The sequence below is a fragment of the Aquila chrysaetos genome, chromosome 8, assembly GCF_900496995.4.
Source record: "Aquila chrysaetos chrysaetos chromosome 8, bAquChr1.4, whole genome shotgun sequence".
NCBI lineage: Eukaryota > Metazoa > Chordata > Aves > Accipitriformes > Accipitridae > Aquila > Aquila chrysaetos.
The window spans coordinates 30,497,061-30,522,894 of NC_044011.1; the positions used below are offsets into that span (position 1 = coordinate 30,497,061).

At 38.0% G+C, this 25,834-nt stretch overlaps 1 protein-coding gene across 3 annotated transcripts in view; it reads right to left on the reverse strand.

Annotated features, from left to right (window-relative positions):
• MACROD2 (mono-ADP ribosylhydrolase 2) overlaps positions 1–25,834 on the reverse strand; it is a 905,745-nt gene that overhangs the window by 686,187 nt on the left and 193,724 nt on the right. The window lies entirely within an intron of this gene.

Sequence of the window (25,834 nt, forward strand, 5' to 3'; positions counted from 1 at the left end):
CAGAAGGTATAGCAATAATTAGGTTTTTACAAAACAAAGCATTCATTTTGTTCCAGTTAAACCACAGAAATAGTGTGTGTTTACATTATCTACTCTGAAGTCTCATTTCCTTTTCACTTATTACATATACGAGACAGGAACTTCAAATAATAAAGCTGAGGTACATTAATAAAATGGAGAATGACTTGTTCTTTGTTATTTACAGCACTTATGGAATAGATACATGTATGTGCCAGAGAAACTTGGGTGAGCATTAGTACTCTCTTTACCTTTTAAGATTTAAAATAAATTACTCCAACACAGATTGTCATATGTATCATGAAGTATTATACACTGAGGTGAAGGAATAGACGCACAACTCTAATGAAAAACAAAACACAGAAATTCTGCATCTGATTTGGTCATCAAAATACCTGTATGGAGTAAAGGAATAAATTATGTTCCCCACCTATGTTTCAAAGGATATTTTTATTTTTGCAAGTGAAAAGACATTTATTGCCATTTTAAAAACTGCACATTCCAGGCTGGCAATGAAGATATGTCTGCCATCCTCTTAATACACTGTATTTGTTAAAAGAAATTTACTATACTATACAAAGAAAGTTATCTTTTTAGCACACAGCCAATGCAGAGAGAAATTTTACACACAAAGGAACTGATCAGCAGAGACTGGTTTTGGTTTACTTACACCCATGCCTGCTATTGTTTGTGAATGTCATTAGAGAGCTATAGACTCTTAACACATACCACATTTCAGCCAGTTGCAAGTTTGAGCTACAGGCTTGCCTTCACTGCAACAACATACTCTTAAACACACAGTTTGTCAACAAAACCAAATGAAAACATTGATTGCTTCAACATGTCAGTGATGTTTAAAAGAAGTTTAAAAATTACTTCCTAAAATATATTTGCAGAGATCATTCCAGACACAAGACAATGATCTTGTGCCCAGAAAGGCTGTATTGCCTCACAACTTCCTCCCAAAAGGCCTCCGTTTCATTCCATGATCCAGCAGCAACCCAGATAACATTCAAGTACCACACATACTCCCTTTCATCTTATTCATGTCTTTCTTCCAATAAGAATCCCATTTCCTCTCAGACCATGCAAACATTTCCCTTTTTCCCTGCACTATCCATGGAGTAGGAGACAGAAGACACACTATCCTCCTTTGCTCTGTCTTGAGGAAATCAGAGCAACAATATATCCTTCAGTATTTTCTAGTATTCATCTATGAATTATCCTTGCTTCCTAAATAATGTACACTGACGTATGGACACCACCACAGCCATCTGGAAAGAATCTCAGTGTTTTATACCACCATTGGTATTTCAAGAGGTACTGTGAGAGATTGTTATGAAACGCAAGTAGAATAGAACAGGATTCTGCTTTCTAGGTAAGTTCCACGTCAGCACTGAGAAGATAACCCACTGATGACACCAATGTAATTTTGCCCTGAGAGGGGTTTAAAGTGGTCTTTTGACCTCTCAGAGAAACCCAGAACTTGGCTTCTACAGATGGAATGAACAAGCAAAACAGTCCCATCCCAAAAGCTATATTGCTCTGAGACTTCAAAAGATCAGGCCCATGCTGAGTGGCTTGTCAATCATTTTAGTGTCTATCCATCACCTCAAAACACTCTCAAGTTTTTTATTGAATTGTGTTTTTTGCTTCTTGCAAGTCCCAGAAGTTAGCCATTTTAGATAGTTTTAACCAACAGTTCTCAAATGTTTTATAAAGCACGTGTAACATCTTTGTGGTAACCCATCTTTAATCCAGGACTGTAAATACAGCAACATCCCTTTACAACTATTACAGTTGTCAAAAAAGTGACAGCGTGAAAACTGAACTGAAATCTGCTAAATTTGTATCTTTATATCTGTATTTATTATATATATATACAGACACACACAAACACATTTAGATAGACAGATACATGCACATGCCCCTAACATGAAGAAAGCCAGTATCAAGGGATTACCTAAGCCTAAGACCACTACCACCAAGTGACTTGCAGACAATTGAGACATTTAGACTCACTACAGCTTAGCAGTCATGTTTTTAATTTACACCAGTTCAACCCCCCTCTTCATTGATGTTTCTACGAATACAGGGAACAAACTCAAGCTCATATTTAGTATCTGTGTTGCCTTTTGTTTATCAATCCCCATTTTTCTCAGCTTAAGATCATGCATTCTTTGCTCTATTTACAGACCCAGAAGTTTCAATCTGGTAATATCCAGTCTGCCAAACAAATAACAACTAGTAATTATTTCTCACATTTCAGATGCCCAAACTCCAAGGCAAAGAGGTTTGGTTGAGCTCACAGTGAACTCAAAGCCGCAACTTCAAAGGAACTCAAGCTTTTATTAGTTCTAGTATTCCTAAAATGACTTGATTTCACTAGAGGCTTGATGGCAATAAAACTTACAAAACTATTATTTCTGTTCTGGAAAAGCAATGTCCTTAATCAGAGAGTCACTTCATGTGAACATGTATGATTAATGTACAATACCAACAAAAACCCCATTCCCACTCCCTGCTTTCACCAAAGCGAAGAACCACTGTTTAGTAAATGCAACTACTATATAAGAATTGTTTTAAATAGCCTGCACTTCTTAATTTCTAAAATAGACTCCAAGATTAGCTCAAAAATCACAACTTAATATATTCACTTCACATCATAACGATTGCTTCTTAAGATTCTCTTATACAAAAATCCTCTTCTGCTTTAAGAGGAAAAAAATGACTCAAAGTATGTTGTGCCTCAAATATTGAAAACTACTTTTCAAGAAACAGACATACATTAGTAACCAGTAACAGTAGTAAACAGCACCTAGGTATTGCCTAAAAATGGTGCAAAATGCCATCTTTTTTTAGGTTTCAAAGCTTAAAATTCTGGAAAGCAGCCTCGTCTTAAAGGAGCTTACAGATTCCACAACAGTATAAGTTTGACTCTCTAAATAATAGATTGTGACAAGTAAAGGGGCAGACAGGGGATGGCAACACAAAATGGCCCGCCAAGAACAAACTATGGGTAGTGGGGTCTTGAGGGGATTTATTTTGACAGAGAAAGCATTTATGTAGAAAGAAGATCTTCTAGGATTCATATTCACAGGAGCAACACCTTCCATAGTACAAATGTGCCAACCAACCAAAGTATTTGTTTAAAGCTCAGCTTGATGAGTTGAAAACTCCTCATGGCTTAGGTACATATTATGGCATCTGAGTTTAGAACGGACAGATAAACCCTCAAAAGGCAATTAACTTCAGTGCACTTTGATATTGTTTATTGAGAAACAGGTCCTTCTGTCCAACATTTAAACTGCAGCATTCCATTTTTGCAAGTGCAAGGTCAAAAAATTCCCGCAAAAGAAAACAAACTAAAAGATACGATGCTGAATCAGGTTCCAAAAGACATTCAGAAAGGTGATTTCTATGTACTCATTCTCCTACAATGACTACAACCTTCATTGTACTATATGAAGCTACTCCTAGGCATTGCTGTGGTACTGAATACAAATCAAACTATACATTCCAGTATCTCATCTGAGCATGTAATCACTTGACAGATCAATCAGCACTCACTTCACTCAAAAATACAAAGGGACAGATTCACCACCTGGTTCCAGGGGGATCTGCAATCAGAGATTGAGATGAAAAGAGCTCAGGGCTTCTCCTGTTCCTCTGCTCTGCCTGTTCTGCTTCAGGCAGTTCCAGCAGGAAACAGACCGTATCAATGCCGCTCTTCAATTAAAAGGAAGCACACCTTTCCCTCATCTGGCTTTTGAAAAAGTCCAAAAGCCAACTTCAGAAGGGGAGATGAACTGGGGTCAAACTTGGTGCTCGAGCTTCTTGTCAGGTTCCGCTCTCCAGCATGCCGCCGTTGCAGAGGATAAGCCACATACCACGTAGCCAGCCAGGGAGGCATTGTATTCCTTCCTAGCAATTGTATAGTAGTTAGAGAAGAGAAGTAGGACAGAAATAGTTCACCAAAGGGAGAAATAATTTTTCCACAGGCTGTCCTGAGGGAAGAGTCTGCCTTATGGATGAACCAGACATGAGGTAAAACTTACAAAAACATGAAACGGTGCTGGAGAAGAAAGATAGGTAAAAAAATCTTGTGTAATGGAGTTAGAGCTTTCTGTTTGTTCTACCCAAAACTAAGGGGCAAGCCCTCAACCCAGAGATCAGTTAAACCTTGCTGCACAATTCATTGCAGCAGACTGCATGTCTAAATCCTGTGAAACTCAAGTATTTAAGGCATTCATTTAAAATTCATTTTTACATTGCAATGGGAGAAACAGCATTTATATCCTTAATAATATATTTTCACAGTGGAAAGACTGGCTTATAACAAAACCAAAGTAGTCATTACAGTATCTGCAGAAATTGTGCCATTTTCCTGCATGTTTCAAAGTCAGCGTTCAAATCCAAAGCACTCTGGTCCTTCCCAAAGGAATTTTGTAGCAGGTGGTGTTAATAATCCTTGAAACAGGATTCTCTTTGCTGCACCAGCTAAAAGTTAGGGGAAAAGGGATTATGACAAAGGCTTCACCTGACCCAGTAATGCCTCTGTCATTTGTCACCTATCATGTCAGTTTTAGAATAAGCAGGTATAACATTTCAATCATAATACTGCAGATTTACTTCTACATTTGCCAAGGTTGAAGGCTAATGTGCTGTTAGAGAGCCATTCTCCTACAGGAAAATATATGGAAATTAGAAAGAGCTACATTCTACAAGGAACTGTCAGTTTTCTTGAGGGTTTTTACAAACCCCTTCTCCTCTGCTTAATGATTTAAAAAAAAAAAAAAAAAAAAAGAAGAGAAGGAATGGTAAGGTAGAGGTCAAACCAGAATGTCTCCAGTGAAATATCTGTGTGACAGTTTTCTGAAGTCACCTTATTGAAAGTAACACTGCTTCTTGTCTTAACATAAATGCTTTCTAGTTTTCATTTATGTTGATTGCTCCTGCAGTAAAAAATGTCTGGGGCAGCAATGTAACATCACAAAAGGAAGAGCTGAAAGATATGATACCTTTCTAATATCTAATCCCAAAGTTACTGATATATCAGAGCCATTATTTTGTCATTAAAGTCCTATCTTTATAATAAATTAAAGACCTTTGGACCCATATTATACACTGGAGTTATATAAGTACATAAGCAAAGCATTTCACTATTAAATATGTACTTTTCCAAAATGCAATAAAAATAATTTACTTCATGTGGGACATTCACCAGACACATTTTAAATATACCATACAAATCCTTGGATGTCTTCCCATAAATATTTGAGGTGTAGATGAAAAATTATAATAGATATAAATAACTTTAATTAGTATATTTAATTCATTTTAAACTATTCAATAAATTTCCAGACTTCTTTCATCTTTTAAATGGCAATTTAGCACTTTAAAATGCTACAAGATAGGTATATCCACATATTTAAAAACAGCTCCAAAAGGCAAAATCACTGTGTCAACAGCAAATTTAGAAAATCTGTGCCCACAGATCTAATTTACTTCTTTTTTTAATTTTTTTTTTTTTAATGAAAAAAATTTTCAGGAGCTGGGTTGTATCAGAAAGAGATTTCAAATTCTAGTGCTACTGGCCAGAACCAGAAACATTAATTTAAAAAACCCTTCGTTTGATTTGTCAACTTTGATGTTTTCAGATATAACTGGACAGAGCTACTATATGGATTAGGTTTCTGAATAAAATTGTAATTTTCAAAAATGGTTATTTCTATGAAATTCTAGTCTGTGGTAGTTACAGTGTCATCAGATATGTTGATTTTCTATCAGCTTTTCAACTCAAAGCAGACTATCATGACCAGCTTAGTCACTAAAACCAAATTTTATCCCAGAGGCAATTCACATTTCCATTTTCAGACCATATGCTATTTTCAACTCAACTGAAGTAGGTGCTATGATAACCTGTTAGAAAATCAGGGCACTGTTCTTCACATGTGCAAAGAAAAAACAATCAGCATGTATTCAGTTTAAATAAGAGTAAAATGACTAGGAAGATTTCCACTACACAAATTATATACAATTGTATAAGATTTTAAAACCCTTAATCCTTCAGCATTTGAGAGACATGTTTGTTTAAAATACTAAGCTATTGAGGAATTATACCTTTTGGTGCTTTAGCTCTTCATTAAAAAAGCATTAATGTATTTTATTACTTGTTTTAAACAGATACAGTATGTCAAGACCTGGTCCTCAATGAGTAAAGTGGATGCTATCTTATTGTAATAAGGCTAGCATCTTTAAAGAAAACAACAACATGTTTCAGGAATTTTCTTCCCCTGTCCAATTTATTCCTGCCCACATTTCCCAGTGCTCTCAATCCCACACTCAGATTTCCCGTTCTTCCCAATCCCTTTCACACACTTGCAACTATTCTTTTCCCCTTCCTTTTCAGCCCATCTCCTTTTGTCCTTCTAGCTCCATTGCTCCAATGAATCCACATCTCCTCCCACTTCTGCTATTTCCATATTTCTTCTAAAACAGAACAAAAAAAGAGAGAGGTCCCCAAAGAAATTCCCCCTTAAAAAAGAAAAATAACCCACAAAAAAAACCTCAGGGAAAACAATGAATAACCCTGCAACTGTACAGAGCTCCATTGATCTGTATGCAACATTAGACTCTGTTATCTTTTGCCTTTTTATTTATTTAGACTATAAACCAAACAAGTTAAGATCAGAGATTTAATTCAGTAGGTCACTTATTTGATTTCGGGAGGCAAAGATGGCTAGCTGGTGGAGTTTAGGTGGTTTAAGCAACTACAGCAAAAAACTGTCAAAATTAAGCTTCCATCAAGGAGAGGCAAGATTCTTCCTAAACTCATCATCTGAACAGCATCCTAGCTGCATCAACAGGATTACTTACATCCTGCACTACAACCAGTAGCAATCTGGAGGGCTCTGCAGTGTCTGGTTGCCATGTAACTATCATCTACATCCGAAGACACATTCATGTCTAGAATAAGAACTAAGCTTTTTCCATGTTACTGGCTTTAACCAGAGTGTGGCTTCCCCTTTATCCTCCCCTCTCTGACTTCTCTACTTCTTTTCTCCAGGTGCTGAGATTAAGTGCCTATATATCAAAGAATGATTGCCAAGGAAAGCAAAAGTTAAATTATGAACAACACAGAGCTCAAGCCTCAGTCCTTACACTCCACATATGACTGGTGTCAAAACAATAAGTGCTCCATATGCCTTCAGCCTCACGTACTCTTGTCCCTTCATGAGCCATGTGTCACCAGCTTGCAATGAATAGTGCAAATGCACCTGCACAGATCTGAAAATTTAACCTGAAGTTCACATTAATAATGAAGCACTCCAGGTGGTCTGCAAGCTGGGACCGTAATGAGGAACTTTCAGTGACACACTAGTTATCAAATGTTGAGCCAGGTCACTACACATGAATAAAGTGATCTCCCTAGAAAGATGAAAGGGGAATTATTTTTTTCTTTCAAAGAAAGATTACACTTGCCTTCTGTAAAAAGTCTGAAGAAAGACAATGTGCTAAAACATTTAACTTGATTAGACTGGAACTGAATAAAACACATCAAGAACTATCAAAGGAGCAGAAAATTGTTCTGAACTGTATATGCAACAGTGGCTAAATCCCGCCTGGTGCTCTCTCAACCCCTGCTGACAGCAGACCTCATAACTGTGGTTGCACCGCTTGCAAAACCAGTGCAGAAATGACGCTGATCTCAAGTGTTGCTCCTGGGGGAGGAAGCAGCAGCATAGGGAATGTCAGAGGTGATAGCACTGGCCCCGGGAACCGGGAGCACCTTTATCACAGCCCGATGCCTGTCTCTACTCACCATTTACCAGCTCCACGGAGCAGGACGCCCCCAAGCTCTGTAGGGACAACCTTCAGGAAGAGGCATGACAAGCATCTGGAGGAAAATTAGGGTCTCCTTCAGTCTGCAATGGACTGAGCCCCCATTTGTCCTGCTTCACACCTGCTCTGTCCCCTGGCAAGTAGGAGGGATTTGAAAACGCTCCGGGACTCTTCACAGGGAACTTGCTCAGGTCAGAGAATGAGGGACAGACACTGTCTGTAAGGGATTGCTCCGGCTTCAAAGAGCCCAGGCAGTATATGTATAGGGAAAAACATACATAGAATACAAAACTGATGTCCTATGTTACCCATGCATCAGAAGGTCTTCATACAGCCCTGGATAGCAGCTCATTATAGCAGACAGCCGTATAAGCAGCTACGTTAACAGTTCTGATCTGTTCAGTCCCATGCATGCAGGACCCGTATAGCACAGCTAGTACAAACAACTTTGTGTTCTTGGCTGAAATAAGGTTTTGCCCTTGCTAAGGAATGGCAGGAGGAAGCAACAGCGTATGGAAGGCAGCTCATTCGTACAGCCACCTCAGGCATCCCCTTTAATCCCATAAGGATAAAACAGAATCAGGATCCAGAAACAAGAAAGCTGAAAAGGTCTTAAGCTTTACAGCCTTTTCTAAATTTTTACCCCAGTAGCTTGCCGTAAGGGAAAATGACTTTTAAAGCTTTGCCTACTGAGAAACAAGTGCCAGTTATTGTAACAGGGAGCAAAGAAATATTGGATTGCACACTCAGCAACGTGTATCTTGACTGTATAGGAGTAGGTTGATGAAACCTGGAAATGGGGAAGGAATGGAAGAGAGCCGGACGGTCCCCTAAAAACTTAGCAACACTAGGTCTGTTTGAAGTTCCCTACGTATTGTAATATTTCTGCGACTAAGCACTAGAACAACACAATTATGTTGTAAATCAAGTTCAGTTCAGACTAGAAAAGTTCTTCATATATTTCACAGATGAGTGTAGTACAAGGACACAGAAAAATACAAGGAGTAAAGTCTCTGAATTTTGTGTGTTCCTGGTCCTGTAATCAAAGGCAAGCAAGCTTTTACTGTTTTCTACTATACTTCTTCATGAAAAAGGTATTTCAGTGAGATACCCAAAGACATAATAAAAAATATCCCCAAAGATATACTAAATCAGTTAGTTGTTCTTCTCATAAAGATAATTAAAGCACTATACAGAAATTATGGCAAGTTTCCTTGCCAATATGCAAAATTCAAAATCAACAGCATTCAAACCTCTTCAGAAAGATGAACACATATGCAACTGTACCAGCTTGAAAAAACAAAAATAAGTCTATTTACTGCGTGACTCTGGAAACTAAATGTAAAGCTTTCCCTGAGAGAAAGCCAGTTCCAAATCTTATGAAGCTGTTTTAGCTTAATTGTTTTGAGATGTAAATGTAAACAATGCAGAATGACATTCTTCATTTGGGAGAAAAACCAAAACCAAAGAATAAACACGCTTGCTGGATCTGAAGCAAGCTGTTCACTGTCCTGAAATAATATAACTTACTTAGACATGTTTTCATGCTGAGAAGCTGGAGAAGCCAAAGTGTTGCTTAAGGGCCATTTGAGACACTTTTGCACCTAATGAGGCCAGCATATTTTTTGGAAGATAGTCTTATTTTCTTTTTTCCCAAGCATCCCTACATGGAAACAGATATCAACTTCTGAAATATCACAGCCTGTGTATTATCACCCAAATAAATCATTGTACTTCTGAGGAAAAAAACCAACACCTGGAACAGGAATAACGGACAAATTAATCCAAAAGCAAAACACATATAGGAACTAAGTGACAAGTGGTTATTCCCATCAGTGTGCAGGCCTCGTTGCCAGAAAGAATTAATCCTGATACTAATTTGAAGACTTCTATGAAGTAATACTAAACATACCTATTTGAATCTTTTTAAAATTCATTTTTAGTAAAACCTGACCACTAACTCCAGCAAGGTGTTCTCAGAAGTCAAGCTTACTATTTTTTACCTTACCTGAAACATAGTGTTCTGTCCCTAAAGGGCTCTTTCTGAAGAAACAGTACGTTAGCATTCATTACTGTAACCCATTGATGTATATTTTATTTGTGGTTTTAAAGTTTTCAACCACTTTTCTTTGATGCAATGCATAATCAGTAGCAGTTAAAAGACTACCTTAAAAAATGGCAGCCTCTGAACAAATTTTGTGATAAACCATCAAAGGAGTGCAGTTTGAATTAAAAGCCTAAAGGGTAAGAAACAAACCGAACTTGAAACAACTGAGGTCTCTAAGAACAATAGCAGAGATGGGGGGAAATCACTACCATTAACAACACTGGAAAGCTTAATTCAAAAAAACTATCAGACACAGCTTCTTTCTTTACCTGGATCTACAGTTAAAACAATTGATGCTGTCAATCTTACACCAGTATAAATGTGAACCTTTATGTTTCTATACCAAAAATGGTTCAACAGTCAACCATAAAATCATACTTCACACCCCAATGAAAAGTGATCACACAGGATCCTAAAATGAAAGGTAGCGTATTTCAGGTCACTACTACTGACTTGTGGTCCATGGAGGGCTTAAAATTCTACTTTGAAGGAATCCACGAAAGGTAACTAATAGAAGACAGCATGCTGGCAGCAGGCTTAAACTCGCGGTACATACAGACCATACTTCTACTACAAAATGTATAGGCATTCACAAATTAGAAAAGGCTGAAAAATGCTTCTGTAGACAATTTTCATTCATTAGTAATGGGAAAGTTTTATGGGTACCTTATGCTTTAGAACAAACACACATCAATTATTTATCTATTTTTTCTATTGTACTTAATGCCAAATTTATGTAAATATAGATTACTAATGAATGACTAGAAACTAGAAAATACAAGTTTATACTTATTTTTACTTAATAGATTAAAACAATTACCAATCTACAGGTGGAAAATTCTATTGCAATTCCTGTTCACTTTATTAAAAAATTAACATTATAATTTCAAAACCTTTTGAGAGTCACTAGAGGTCTTTGACATTATTTCAAAGCTCAGGTCCTTGAGCTTTAAAAATAATACTTGAGTTTATTATTTCAGGCAAAGAATTCTACTGAAAACTCTCTTTCAATGTTTGAACAAGCATTGATGAAACGGTAGCAAAAAGTTCACAGCCAGGCTGGCAGTCAGAGAAGCAGTTTTACCAGTGCTCCACGAAATTCAGATTCAGACAACAGACCCCTACATAGTTCAGAACTTTTCAAATAGACAGGGGCAGATCTGTCATGGAATGTGGGAAGTCTGCCAACCCTCAAAATCAGCAGTATAGCTGGTAAAAGGAGTCTGAACTGTTGCAACACCTGAAATGAAAATGTAGAGCTCATAAATAGTTCTAAACACATTTAAATGAAGAGTAATATAAACTTTTAGTCCTCATTAGCATTTCCTATGTGTATCAATCAGAAATGTTAATACAACTCCTTGGAACAACCAAATACTGTATGTATTTTTTTAACTGCAAAATTAAAGATACAGAAAAAAGGTCTTGCATAACACAAAGATAAAAGGCTTCCTTCTGAATTCAGCTACTGTTAACATTTGCACCTGGTGCTTACATAATTAAACACAGAAAACAACAATTGTACCCTAAGAAAAACTTAATTAGATTAGGCATGTAGTAACAAATGCAAAATTACCATCATTAGTATGTCACTGTTCTACAAATGGAAATGTTTAACTGCCAAGCCTACAACTCTCATGTCTGATTTATTCCCATAGATGAGGAGGAGACAGCCATTTGCACCTTTTTGTAATTTCAGGGCAACTGCATCCAGGGGAGATTTACTCACAAACGAGCAGGCAGGAGTACTGCTGTCATCTTGTCTCTCCCCAGAAATTCAGAAGGTGTACTTTCATTTACAGACATTTTGCGCTACAAAAGCAAAACCAGGTTGGGCAGCCTGGAATAAACCAATGAGTCTACAAATCTCTTCTGTGTCCTGGTCCTTCTTCATTAGGCTTGTGGGCTGCTTCACAGGCACCTGCTTTTCTCACAGATGAGACACTGTGAATGAGACGACAGCTCCCCCCCCACCCCATGCAACAGGAATCCTTTAATTTCAGGCTTAAAGCTGTAACAAAAAAAAAAAAATTAAGATTCCAGGGAAAAACGTTTCAATGGCACAATGGTATAGATAGTGATGCACTGAAAACAAGACTGCCTACAGAAGTTGCAGAGTCTCAAGCAGGAACACAAGGAAGAGTTTGACAAGTATCCACCAGGAGTGACCTGAGCAAAAGTGACACTGTCTGATCCACCCTTGCTTTCCCCTGATTATATATAGAATCTTTTAAAATAGTTGGAATACTCTTACCCAGACCTGCTAAAGATCAGCACCTGTGACACCAGTGTGTAGAGCCACATGAAGGAAAGAAATGATCCCCATAATTATAATAAACCAAGAACTTTTCCAGTTGTCTTCTACCATCTTAGTTAGGGGGAACAGTACTCACAAATCTTCAAATCCCACCAACACATGAGATCAGACTCAGTATGACTAAATACAACCATGCACGTCAATAGGGTTGTGAACCCAAATATTGTGTTTAACATGAAATGGGCACACTGCTGTAAGGCCCAAACCTACTGCTAGAAGTTTGTAATTCTCTAAATGCCAAGATACTTTGTCAGGAATTAATGTGAGCTTAAAATGGGTATTTAAATGCTTTGTATATTTAATCAACTTTCCTCAATTATTAAACTGTAAATACTCCCTGAGTATTAGGGCATTAATTCACTCTAAGAAGCTCCTAGAGACTACAGCAGCCTTCCCGGATATTTCATGCCTGCAAAGTTATTTAAACATTACCACTGAAATTGTAAAGCTAAACAAGTCTCCCTCACAGTGTCTCCCCTGGCAGGGCAGGTATTTAACTAAAGCTAGCACCTAAAGCTAGATAATACTTAAACTGCTATGTGATAGCAGTTCCAGAGGAGACCTGATACAACTTGTTCACTAAGAAGTATTAGGTTTTAAATAACATAAATGAAAGAAAACCACATAATTAAGAATTCAGGTTGTTTTAAAAAACATACAACTATATGCTTGATGGCAAACCTGTCACACCCACCAGCATGGACTCTCTGCCTTCGTTGTGCTGCAACACTAAAATCCTGCTATCACATTTGGCTTTGCAAAAGGAAAAAAGCTTTCCCTTTATTAAGAAAACTCAGAGAAGCACTAGGCAAAACTGTGGTCTGACCTTAAACTTTACCAAGTAAAGAAAGAAAGAATAAGAAGTCTGGTTTACGAATTTTTGAAGCAAAATTCACATTAAGATAGTATGGGGCATAGATATGATTGTTTCTTAAGAAAACTATAGATACATAAAGGTTACCCAGCTGTGCACCCGTGAAACATATTTTTCTTGATTAAATAAGGAACTACAGCAACCAAGGGTACTATGGCCTCACATATACTCTAATAATGAGACATAATGAAGGGTCTTCTGGGAGCTCTCCCACAACTGTTAAAATTTTATAGCATCAAATCTGGAAATTAATTTTGAAAAAGAGAGAATCCTATTTAATATTTGATGTGCATTGGTACTTTTTTCCTTTATAATGAAACAATTTCCTCTAAACATCCACATTTTTTATGTTTAAAAAAATTCAACTGCTCCTGCTGAATCAACTCTTAAGGGAGAAGTTGTTAATAATATCGCCTATGAACTTTATAGCATTTGCTTAGTATATCCTATTTGCAGATATCATCTTATATGAATAATCATATGTTTGCAATTTTCCAGCTCCTGATGAAAAACTGACCTGTCATCAGAGCAAATTTCCTCCAAAACTCACATATGACTGTTATCTGTACCCACTGTTATTAAGAAGATTCAGGATTTTGACACACGTTCCACTAGTTATCTACATATAAACTTATACATGTAAGAGGTCTCATCTCAGTCCATGGTGAGGTCATGCTACTTTTCTTTTCTGTAAAAAGTGACTTGAAATAATTGCCTGATAAATCTGCCAATTCTTTGTCCAGCTGTCATTTCAAGGGAAAAGTTTTCTGCTCAATCTTTTGTTCTCTGGGAAGGCAGGCAGTCCTGGCTGAAGTGCTAATTGCTTGTAAGTCCAGAGAGGAGACTAAATTCCACCACAGCTGGCTTATTTCTGGATTGAAGAGAGGCCCCACCCTTGAACAAATAATCCCTGTGGAGAAATTATTGTCCAATCATCAAGGGTGAAGAAATACAAAGAAGGTACTAACACCAGGGGTTTTATCCTTTTACACCGAAAATACTTCCTTCATTCCTAAGACCAGTGGCACAGCAGACAGGGTGACCACCGTGGTTGGGCTAACCATTTTAAATCAAATTTGTGATTAAAAGATAAACAAAGATGACAACCGTAACTGCAGGCTTTCATAAACTTTTTCTTCACTTACAGCAACTCTGAAATTGGCAGTTCTCTTTCATTTTCCTAATAAATTCATTTGACTCGACAAATTACTGCCTATTCAGAACACTTTTACCTTCATCCCAGTACAAACTGGTGAAAGGAAGGAGAAGGGGCACCACCTGCATTGAGGGGCAGATGGCATGATTCAAGATGACAGGGACTGGTGACTAAACCTGTGATTAGGATATGGTATAAGAGTGAAGCTAGCAATGAAAGGGCACAGGCACGTGAATTCAAAGACAGAGAATCTGGGAAATTGGCCTGGGACTAAAACTAAATCATTTCCCAATAAAGAAATCAGACAGTGAGCCAGGAGCAGGGAAAAACCATGACTGGCTAGACACAGAGACTAATTTTCAGAAGCGAACATGAAGGCGAAAAGTTAGAAAGGGGACACTCACTCCTTGCACCCCAAATGTTTGAGAACAGGGTCTCACATTACAATCTGCCCAGCAGCAGAGGAAGTTACCACTCATCTCTTCCCCTTCCCGCTTGTTTCCACACCCATCACTCCTCTCAATCAGCTCTCTGCTCCTTAATCACATCAAAGCAAACCTTTTTAAGACCACAGTCTGAAATTGTCTGAGTAGAAACCCTCCCTAAAACCAATCCCTCTTTAATATGCAAATTTAGGCCAGCAGACTTTTGAATGGATGTGATTAAGGGAGAAGTAAACTGTAAAACACAGGCAGTGGGACTGGGAACAAGAAGTAGATATGAAGGTGGGAATCCCAGGGTGAATTTCAGTCTGACAATACAATTAATGCATAATACAATTATGCATTGTATTATGCATAATACAATACTGCATTACATCTGGAGTTGATACGCAAGTTCCAGTTTGCAGAATCGCTTGGAATTTACCAGATCTACTCTTTGAAATGTAAGGACTTCCATTTTTTTACAGAAATTAGTCCCCTGTTGCATATCTTAGGCCTTAAAATTAGAATTCTGACCTTAATCTCTGCTTTTTTTTTCCTTTTCTTTTGGTGAAGATAACACCATTGTTTTGGGGAAGAAAAATAAATTACCTATGAAATATTTAATTTACTTATGAAATCATATACCAAACTGATAGTACCATAAAAAATACTGGTTTGCAGACCAGAGTTTAAGTACACAAAAAGTAAAACATGGGTTTACTTTGAACAAAGAGGATGACTGAGATGAGGTTCCAGCTGGAGAAACAGTGCAATTGTACAGTTAGAAGCAATATCATAAGACATATATGCATAGACACTGTGAGCCTGAAGGTAACTTGAATTCTGGCACTTCCTAACTTTAAGTACTTGGTTTTCCACCTTAATAGCATTCTTTTAACATTGTGTGCATATAATACATTCATAGATCACCCAGCCAAGACATAGTTGATATAATCATCCACATTTGTGAATGATTTGTGAAGCTTACATGAGTTTGCTAAGTTGCAGCCCTCCCCAATAAAAATTAAAACAGATGCCTCTGTGAAGCCCAGAGAAACAAGCTGACAATGTAAAAGGAACAGACTGAACTGTAACAGAAGGGTGACAAAAAATATTTTGTTCTTTGCTACTGTATATGTAGCCAAAACTACAACACTACAGATCTGTCAGTCCAAATGGCAAAAATATGATTTTGAATTTTAAAAAGATAAATTAGCTTTAAAAAAAACCCTTGAATTATAAACCCTACACATTACAAGGCATTTACATAAGAACAAGGAAAAAGATGTAAATAAGGCAACTTTGTAAAGAAAAAAACCCAACTGTTTTACACATATTTATAAGGCAGCATTTTTAATGGGAGAATCATTGAAATTCTTCTGCTGTTGGAAGAGGCTGGATTTGGTCAATAATAAAATTTGATACTTTCTTAATCTAGAAGACTCTCTTTTCATCATCAAAGATTTTAAAATGCTTTGTTATTAACACCATACAAATACAAATTAAAAGTAAACAGCCCTTCTCTAACTTAATATAGAAAAGTCCCATATAAGAAGAGTGAATTGTTGTATATTTAGAATTATTAATGGTGGTAGCCTCAAATACATCACATTTTTCCTATATTCAAATCTTATCTCCATTAGTGTAAAAATGGTTATCTAGCAGTACCTTATTTCCAGTTGCTGGTCCTTCTGCCATTCATTTAGAGAATTTGCTGTATAACCAATTAAGGTCTAATTGTCAGAAAGTTGCTCTCAGTAGAGTATGTTTTCTCTTTTTCCAAATATCATCCTGTTTCTACCCATGAAACTGGTACTAAAATTAAAATTCCTCTTCCTTCCAAATAGGAATCAAAATTCCTATTTGCAAAATTGATATAGGCATTATGAAACCCCAGTGAGTTACGCTTTGCCTTCAGAGAGCTCTTTTCTATTTGGACCTTTTGCAAAACATACGGTTTCCTTGTCTCATTTTCCCAATTGTAAAATGGAGAAAACATTACTTCTCTGTTTACAGAGCAATTAGGATAAATGCACCAAAGGTCTGTGGAGCATTTAGATTCTGTTGTAATAATGCTCATACGGATGAGGTTCATCATGTGTTTTCTTTCATATCAAAGCCATCTTCAGCAGTTCCTGTCCCTGGTTACTTCACACCTCAGTTTACTGTTCCCCCACTACAACTGATTTTAAAAATAAAGTCTAAATTGAATGTACAAAGTCATTCAGGCTAAACTTGAAGCCCTAGAAAGGGCAGGGAGCTTTTTTATTTGTTTCTTAAATCATGGGAGCTGTCTGCTTCGGAGCTTGCCATATGACATTAGAATGAAAATCAGCAACTGGAAGCCGCATTACCATCCAATATTATCAGCTAGAAAAGATGAGCAACTGCAGAGACAGACTTATACATGTAGGTTTTCCGCTAATGTCTCTAAAAATCAGTTCTACCTATGTAAGAGTTTTAATCCTTCATTAGCAATCATCACATTTCATTTTTTTTTATTATGCCAAAAGTTCATTCCACTTTACACTGTCTGTTTGACAGAGGGTTCTCAAAACTGGAAGGAAGATAGGCACATAGAAAACAAAGGACAGTTCTTTCCAAGACTCAACCATCTTGCCAGCTATTCTGCTGGAGATTTTCTTGGCTTTTGAAAAGCTGCATGCTATAATCTGTAAGCGTCTTGCACAGAACAAAGGAACTTTGGAAAATGTGATCAGCAAAAAGCGATTCATAAATGAGTAGTGAAGCTCTGTGGAAAGAGCAGAAAATTTGATATAGAAGGTGAGAGGTGAATGCAGACCTGATTTCATAATCCTTCATTCTATGCGGCAAGAAGAGAGTTGTAAACTCTTCTTATAATATCAGTAATTTTGAAACTTGGTTTTTGCTTGCCTCTGTAGTTTAATCCTGGGTTTTATTCAAGATTTTCTTTGAAAATATAGTGTCTAAGAAGTAATTGCTTTCATTAGAAATAAAAAGAAGGAACTATTGTAAATTTTTTCCATTATGGGAGGTAGGGCATTAAGGACAATGACAACCTCCCACCTCTGACCTTTGGGGAATGTGACTTTTCATGCCCCAGCACATCAGGAGACATAGTTAGGGTTACCTTCTCCCTCCTTCTGGGGAGGTGCTAGTGCTATGCAATGTCCATATTTTCATTTTATTGGACATGTACACATTTTAAAAAGAATAAGCAACAAGGATCAGCAAATAGTTGTTGCCATTTTTCTATGCCATTTTTCCATGCCTTGCTGCTCACACTTGTATACACACTTGATGTAGAAGGTAATGAGCTTGGGGCTTAGAGATACTTTTAAGGAACTCTCTACTGATTAAGGTCTTTGTTTTGTATTTAGGCATACCAGCATGAAAACTTCAATAAATGGGCTGATATTCGAAAGTGCCTCTATGTCTGTAAGTCAAGTACCTCCATCACTCCTTTATTTCATTTGTTCTATTTCTTTTAATATCAGCTGTAAAAATAAATAAATGTGGGGTTTTTTAAATGTTTTAAATTGCATTTCACGTTTTTCTCCTACTGAATAGTCAGTACTTCTGTGACAGGACCAGGAAAATAGCTGTAGACCTTAAATCTGAAAAACAGATTTAAAAACACCACCACCCCTGCTTGAGCCTAATAAAACAAGTCTTTACTGCAGTGCTCGCTTCATTCTTACCTCAGCAAAAGGAACACTGTCAAGATTGTTAGGTGTGAAACTGAACAACTTTGACAGGTGTCCCAATTTACAGATTTTTCTTTAAAGAAAACCAATCAAATGCTTAATTTTAAAAACTGTCTTCTATAGACAGGCACATATATAGACTCAAATGTCTGACCTACTGTATTCTCATTGTATCACACAGTGACGTGTCGCTTCCTGCACTCCCAGACTCTACTTTCACCCTGGGAGCTGTGCTCTTCACCTTCAACTACAGGGGGAGAGTCTCAACCGAAGTATCCTAAGATGCTCGAGCAGCACCTTGGTAAATGAAAAAATAATTGTATTTTCTGCATACAAGACATACATGCAAGACATATATGTATTTGTCTATATGTGGAAAGAGTGTTTAACATTTTTAGAGCTTATGTCCAATTCACGTAACAAACATACTGTGAATTGCCTTATACATAATGTGGTACCTGTGGATTAGGGAAGGTTTGTGATCTCTAATCCTCATTTGCAGCTCTGTCCCATAACATGAAACAAAAAAAGAAATACATCCCTTACATAACTGCCTGCCTTTTCGGCTTGGATTTTTATCAAGAGCACCTTAAATTTTCAATGACCACAAACCAAAGGTCTTTCCCAGTCTAACAAAATTAATGCCATATTTTTATTTATACACGTGCGCATGTGTGTGCGCACACATACACACACACACGCTAAGTCTGACTTTCTGACACGACTGCAAGATTCAGTCACAAATATATGTAGTGACATGCATATATGTAAGTACATGTATATGAAAGCCATATATATATGGCAGAAACTGTGTATGTTCATTTTTTAGTTGTGGGTACATAACACTGTAATTACCTCATAACGAAATTAAACAAAACGAGGAGAGTCAGTGTGACAGTCTGAGTAAGAAAAAAGGCCTCACAATTAAGTGGGAGCTCAGAGTGTTGCGGACTCAGCACTCACTAACGGATGAGTGAAAAATAAAACATCACCTTTTAATGCCTAATTAAGTCAACACAGCAGCAACATTAAATGTCTGAGGACAGCAGTGAGTAAGTATGCCTGGACACACTAGATTTTAGATTATTTTCATGACCAAAACATACAGTCATGTTCCTATATCACTGGCTGGAATAGGAGCACCACTTTAAAGAATCAAAGGCTGAACATGTATTTTAAAAAAGTCATCGTTACGGAAAGTCATTTATGAGCATCAACAACTATACACACACATTCAAAACTTAACACCTGATCACATACCTGTATCAGTTCCTGTAAATAGCAAAACATAATTTTTTTCTTTTTTAAGTAACTGCTGGGAAAGTATAATTAACAGGATACAATTAAGCAACAACTAAGAAATACTTAAAATCAATCCAGAGACTTCCTGTTTATAATTATTACCCATAACTATAAGAATGTATAAAATGACTGGAGAAATGAAGCTAGCACCCTATATACCCAAAGAGCAAAATACATATCATATTTAAACAAAAACAACAACACCAAAAAAAGAAACTAGACTAGAGCACACATTTTAAATACTATCATGGCAGTTTGGGTTAAGGGTCCTTTGAAATAAACTATGCTTATTTATTTATAGAGCTATCATCATTGTATCTCTAGATGCACTACAAAGTGAGAAAACACACTAATTTTAATTAAAGCTGAACTAAAACATGGAAATATCCATTGCAATAACAGAAGGCAGAAAGCAAACATACATACACAGATTGAAGAAAGAAAGAAAAAACATTTCAAGAATAACTGACCTGTAAAGAAAGATTTTGCTTACATAGGAAGTTTGAATAAATTCTACAAAAGCGGTTAAATTACAGAGAAATCTATTTGCTTTGATCTGATCCACCAAACAGCTCATAAATAGTAACAAGACTTTGGGCTGAACCAAACACCTTGAAAGGGTTACAGTCTACCCTGAGCTACTGGGCTACCAATGGAACTAGTATTACAGCTGTACAGAAAGAAATACATAAATGCATAAATATTAAAATTTTAATTGGCTGATGTACTGTCACAGTGGGGGAACTGGTGGATACAGCCCTCTCAAACCCACTCTATTTACAGAGATGAAAAAGAATAGCATGCAAATAGTAAAAAGAGATAAAACACTTTAACAACCCTACAGAATTGCAGCAGCAATCTTCTAGCAGAAAGGGATTAATTAACAACAAAGGCTAACGGCCATTTGCTTTAAATTATCAGTTCGTCTACATGATCATTATTCGCTAGGAAAATCTTTGTACCTTCATAGCTATTATCTAAATACCTAAGATATGATGACTCAGTGTACAAAGCAACTGAAAGCTTTTGAAGCTAGCTGAAATCCCAGATGAAGCACATTTGTTCCATGAAGCCATTTGTTGCAAGCACACCCCAATCTGACAAACGTATTTGACATGATACAAGAAAATGCCAACAGACCAACATAAAAAAATACAAAATAATAATGCTTATTTTCTCGATGAAAGAATCCTGTCAGTGCTCCTTTCCCAAACTCTTTCTTCTCCTCTCAAGGGATGCATTCATGTTATGCACACGTCATGCACAAGTTTGAACTTTGGATTTAAACCCTTGCTTCACTTGCATTTAAATTATGTAAATATCAAGCCCAAGCTCTATGAAATCCAAAACAGAGAGCATCTCATCCTGGTTCAGGATAAAACAGGCTTGTCTTCTTCCTGTTATACATTTTGAATGGGCTAGCATAGGGCCAGTCTAATATTTAAAGTATTCTCCTTTTACACTGCTATGGGGTGCTCTACAAGTTGTCTCATTCCTGCCTCCAATTTTCTCTTGTACAACTTTCACTTCTCAGTGTCATGAATATTCACTTGCCATGTAAGCTGATGTCAAGTTACTATTCAGACAGTGAAAAACCTCCTTTTTTTTGGTAGAGATTTAACTGTCAGAAGATGGGTGGAAATGGTTAGTAGTGTAACTAAGTCACAGCTGTGAGAATAAAAACTTTATCCCTGGCCAAGGGGAGGGATGTCAAGAAAAGATATTTGTGTCAGCCATTCCTTTCTGTCACTACTGACTGGATAATCACTGGCTTTTTGAACTCATTAGCTTGCAATTATGTGACAAACAGACAGGGTGGCTGGCAAACGCCAGTGACTTTGCAGCAGCACTCTACCAGCAGTTATAGTCTATTTCTATAGCATTAGCAGCAGCCATGATGGTTGTGCTACAGATTTGCTATATCCACGTTTGAAGACAAACTCCACCATCGGTTTGGACCCAAGTGGTAACAGCCAGATGCTGGAACACTGGTACCTACTGGTACTTCAGCTGCCCCAGACAAAGTGACATTCAACCCCACCCAACCCTGGGTCCTATCTGCCAGATCCATGTCTCTATCTCAGAAAGCCCATTGGGCTGACATGGCACTAGATGCTTGCACATAGACGAGCATAGCTGCTCGCATTTTGAAGTGGCATACTGACCCCTGCACAAAGTCCATCTCCTGCACCATGTGATTTTGTGTTCAGGCTCAGCAAAAGACTCCAGTCATTGAATAGCTCATTTCCCTCCTGATAAACCTGTTTTCCAGGATAGAAGTCAGCCTGTGGTAATTTCTCTATAGCAGGAGAAAACACTTTTTTTGCCACTATTATAATCTAACACAGATATAAAGGCGAACAAAGAAGGCAAGCAAATCCCACTTTCAAAATGGAGTCTACCCGATAATGTACAGAGAAATCCAGTTCCCTGCTGTGATCATGAACACAATACAAGCTCCCCATGCTGTAACAGTTGCTTAAAATGACATGCTTACAAACCGTATCTTGGCAGACTGGAGAGGTAGGTCTGGTCTACATTTAAGATATGCTAACATACTTATGGCTATATAGGAATTAATTTTTTCCATGCCAGCAAAAGCCCTAGAAAAGACATAGTTACAGTGGCCAAAAAAGAGGGACATGGAGAGAAACAGAAAAGCAAACAGATCTTTTGGGGCAACCAACTTAAAATGGGTCCAAACAATGCTTCCAAAAGACTGCGAATATAACCTGTCTCCTCTCAGAGTTTTTAAATACAAAATTACCGTTTTCAAATACACAGCTGACAAAAATTATGTTCATAACAGGACACACTAAATGATGATGTCTCCTTCCTCAACTCTAGCATAGGCAACAAAATCTTATGAGGGAAAAAAAAAATCCCTAGCTGCTATTTTAAATATACCCTCAATTTAAGGTTAAAGAAAGCAAGCCAAGCCAGAAATCAGCATGCAACAGGAACCTGATTACAGTCAGCAAATGAAGTAAAGGAAAAATGAACCCCAAGGAAAATAACTGAAAACTAAGTGGGGACAGTGGGGCACAAAACCCTAAAAAACCCTACAGACTATCCAAAACCCTAAGGGGGAGCAGAAGTCTCAGCTTTTGCTCACTTTGCTTTAACAAAGTGCATGAAACCACAAACTTTCATTCCTTTACACAGCTGTTAAAGAATGTAAAGAAAAACATTGCCAAGAAGAATAGGGCATTTCCATTTCTCAACAGCCAAAACTTCATGATACATTTTTAAAAGGGGTCACTTTTTCTCAAAATATCAAATGTTTTTTCCTCACTCCCTCCAAATGCAGGCAATTTTCTTAATAATTTTCACCTTTGCACTGTTGAACATAATGGGACAAATAATACATGATGCACAAATAAGTCATAATGCTCTGTGCAAGTTAATAGCAGCAGTGAGATGCTGAATGTGTGATAAATCTAGACCTGAAAGTGAAATATGCCTCCTAATTAAAAATCAATTATTAAAACCAGTAAAGAATGAAAAAGAAAAAAGGCTCACTCACCAAACTCATAATGAAATCCTGGAAACTTCAGAGTTATGTGAAAAACAGAAAGAAACCTTCAACATCTATATTTAACTAAAGATTCTTCTAAGACTCTATTGTGGGTTTCTCGATTTTATGATTAAACAGTTCTGTGAAGAATTGTTTCTGGTATCTTTTGTGCTTTTATCTCTTCATTCCAAATGGTCATGAAAATGAATAGACAGCATTTAAATGGGGAATGCAAGAACAAATCATTACTCTAGCTCTGGGAAAGCAAAGCACACAGATGCCCTGATGTGGTTCTGAGGTGACACAGAGATGATAAGCAGCCACCCAAAACCACCAGCACCTAAATTTAAAACCAAGGGCACTATGTTTACCGACAACGTTGCCCATTGGGTTCCTCAACAGTTCTCCTCCAGCAGATGGTTCTAACATACATATTGAGTAATTTGCAAATGTTAGATCAGGGTGTTCAAATAACTATTTCCAACTAATTTCTGTTCAATTCTGGAAAGATTTCAAACAGAGAACAACTGAAAAGCAGCTCAAAATCACAAAACCTGTTGCACAAGCTTGGACAAGCAGAAATTTCTAGTTTTCATTTTCTGTAAAACTAAGATACGTATTCATACCCCCAGCAGTGACAGAGAGATTAAATTAACGAGCGTTACTGAAGAGATCTGAATCCCATTACTGGAGAAACTACACTGGTATTATGCATTATCATAAATATTCAGCATCTGCAATCAAAAGAAGGCTTTGGTGTTTACGTATATAATAAAGTTTTAATAATTCACTAGCAATATTTCACACAGAGCGCTGCCACCACTTCCTTTATCAAAAAGGAAAAATATATCCAGAATTTAAAATCCAAAACCATTCAACTGGAAACAAAACTATCCCTTCTACAAAGAAATGCACGTTGCCAGTAGCAAGCAATTTTTCCAAGAGGTAGGGGCTCCGGACTTCATCTGCCTGCGGCAGGCAGGTGGGCCAGCCAGGGGTGCTGCCATCTTGTGCTCCCCTGAGCAAGCTCCAGCCTGCAGACCCTGGGCACCCTTCACTTCTCCAAGAGGGCACAGCCAACACATGCACCCAAGGACGGAGCCACAGGCACCCCATGGCAGCCGCCCAAACTCGTAGAGTACTTTGGCAGTGAAATTCTCGGGATTTTTCCTCAAAAGGCTCAGAAAACCTAAGCGACTGCACTCTGAGGACACGTCAGCCACCCTACCCAAAGGCAGCTCATGGCACCTCCAGAGCACAAACGCAGCCCCTCAACCATCAGCAGTCAAACTCTAAGCCATAAAGTAATGGTCAAATTTGGTCTTTTACCTGCATGGCAAGCATGGGGTACGTTGTTATCCTTCTACCAGAGATTAAAGGATCTGGGATTGTGTTTCACAGGGTTTTGGCCATGGGGGGCTGCACGGAGACCTCCTCTGTGGGAGGGCGTCAGGGCTGCCCTGTGCTGCCACAGCCAGTTGCAGCTGGTTCCCCACGGGACCCACCGTGCGCCAAAACTCAACCTGCCACAGCAGCTTCCCAACGCTGCTGAGGAAAGTTATTGAAGAAATGGTGGTAAAAGCCCACAAAGACGCCAAGGCAGGAGGAGAGAGGGGAGATGCAAAAGAGAAGGTGCCCCAGTCTCTGTGCTGCCATCACCTCGGCCTGCCCTGAGGGGGGGGCAGGAGACCAGGAAGTGCGGGGGGGGGGGGGGGGGGGGGGGGAGATGTTTTTAATTGCCAATAAATTAACTTGATTGAAACTCCCCCAGTTTTAACACATAAAATATGGGAAAAATCCCGACTTGACCTGCGGCGTGGGCTCATCCCATCTGCCACGGAGGGTGAGCCACATCTAGTGCCACACGGAATGGACATCAACTTTTGAAGTACAGTCCAGCTGAATAAATACCACAGAAAGTCAATAGCCAAATCCTTTCAGCAGTAGCAATGCTCTGGGAACCTGATTGGAATTTGAACATTTGCATTGATTTTTTTTTTTTTTTTTTTTTTTTTGACATTACCAGCTGGGAGCAAGCGCTGGAGAGGAGGTAAGCGGACGGCTCCGCAGGAACATGAACGGCTAGCAAAGGATTACCTTTTAAAGGATTATCTTTTAAACAAAGAAAAATTTGGGATACTGCAAACAACTAACTCGAATCAAAAGAAACAGATTAATCCAACAGGATTACCAGGTAAGGCTTCCCTGTACTTTAATGTCCAGACACACAGCTGAGAAACATGAACGGTTTTATTTAGACACACGGGTGCAGTTGTCAAGCACCTTTTCGTGGGGCACAAATAAGGGAGGCCTGTTCAGTTTAGGCTGTTAAAACAAAAGCTTTGATGACTTATCCTCAAGTCTCACAAGCAACAGCAATCTTCTGTCTTTTCACAGAGCCCTTTCCTTTACCCTTGCATATGTAAGCTCTGATCATCAAGTCCTTTTAACTCCAGCCAGGAAGGAAGATTAGTCGCTGCCTGTACCGCTCCTGCACTGTGAAATTTCCAGAACTGAGCTCTTTTACTTCCCTCTGGGAGGCAGGGGAAGTCACAGAAAACTGAGATCAAGCTCTTCATGGGTT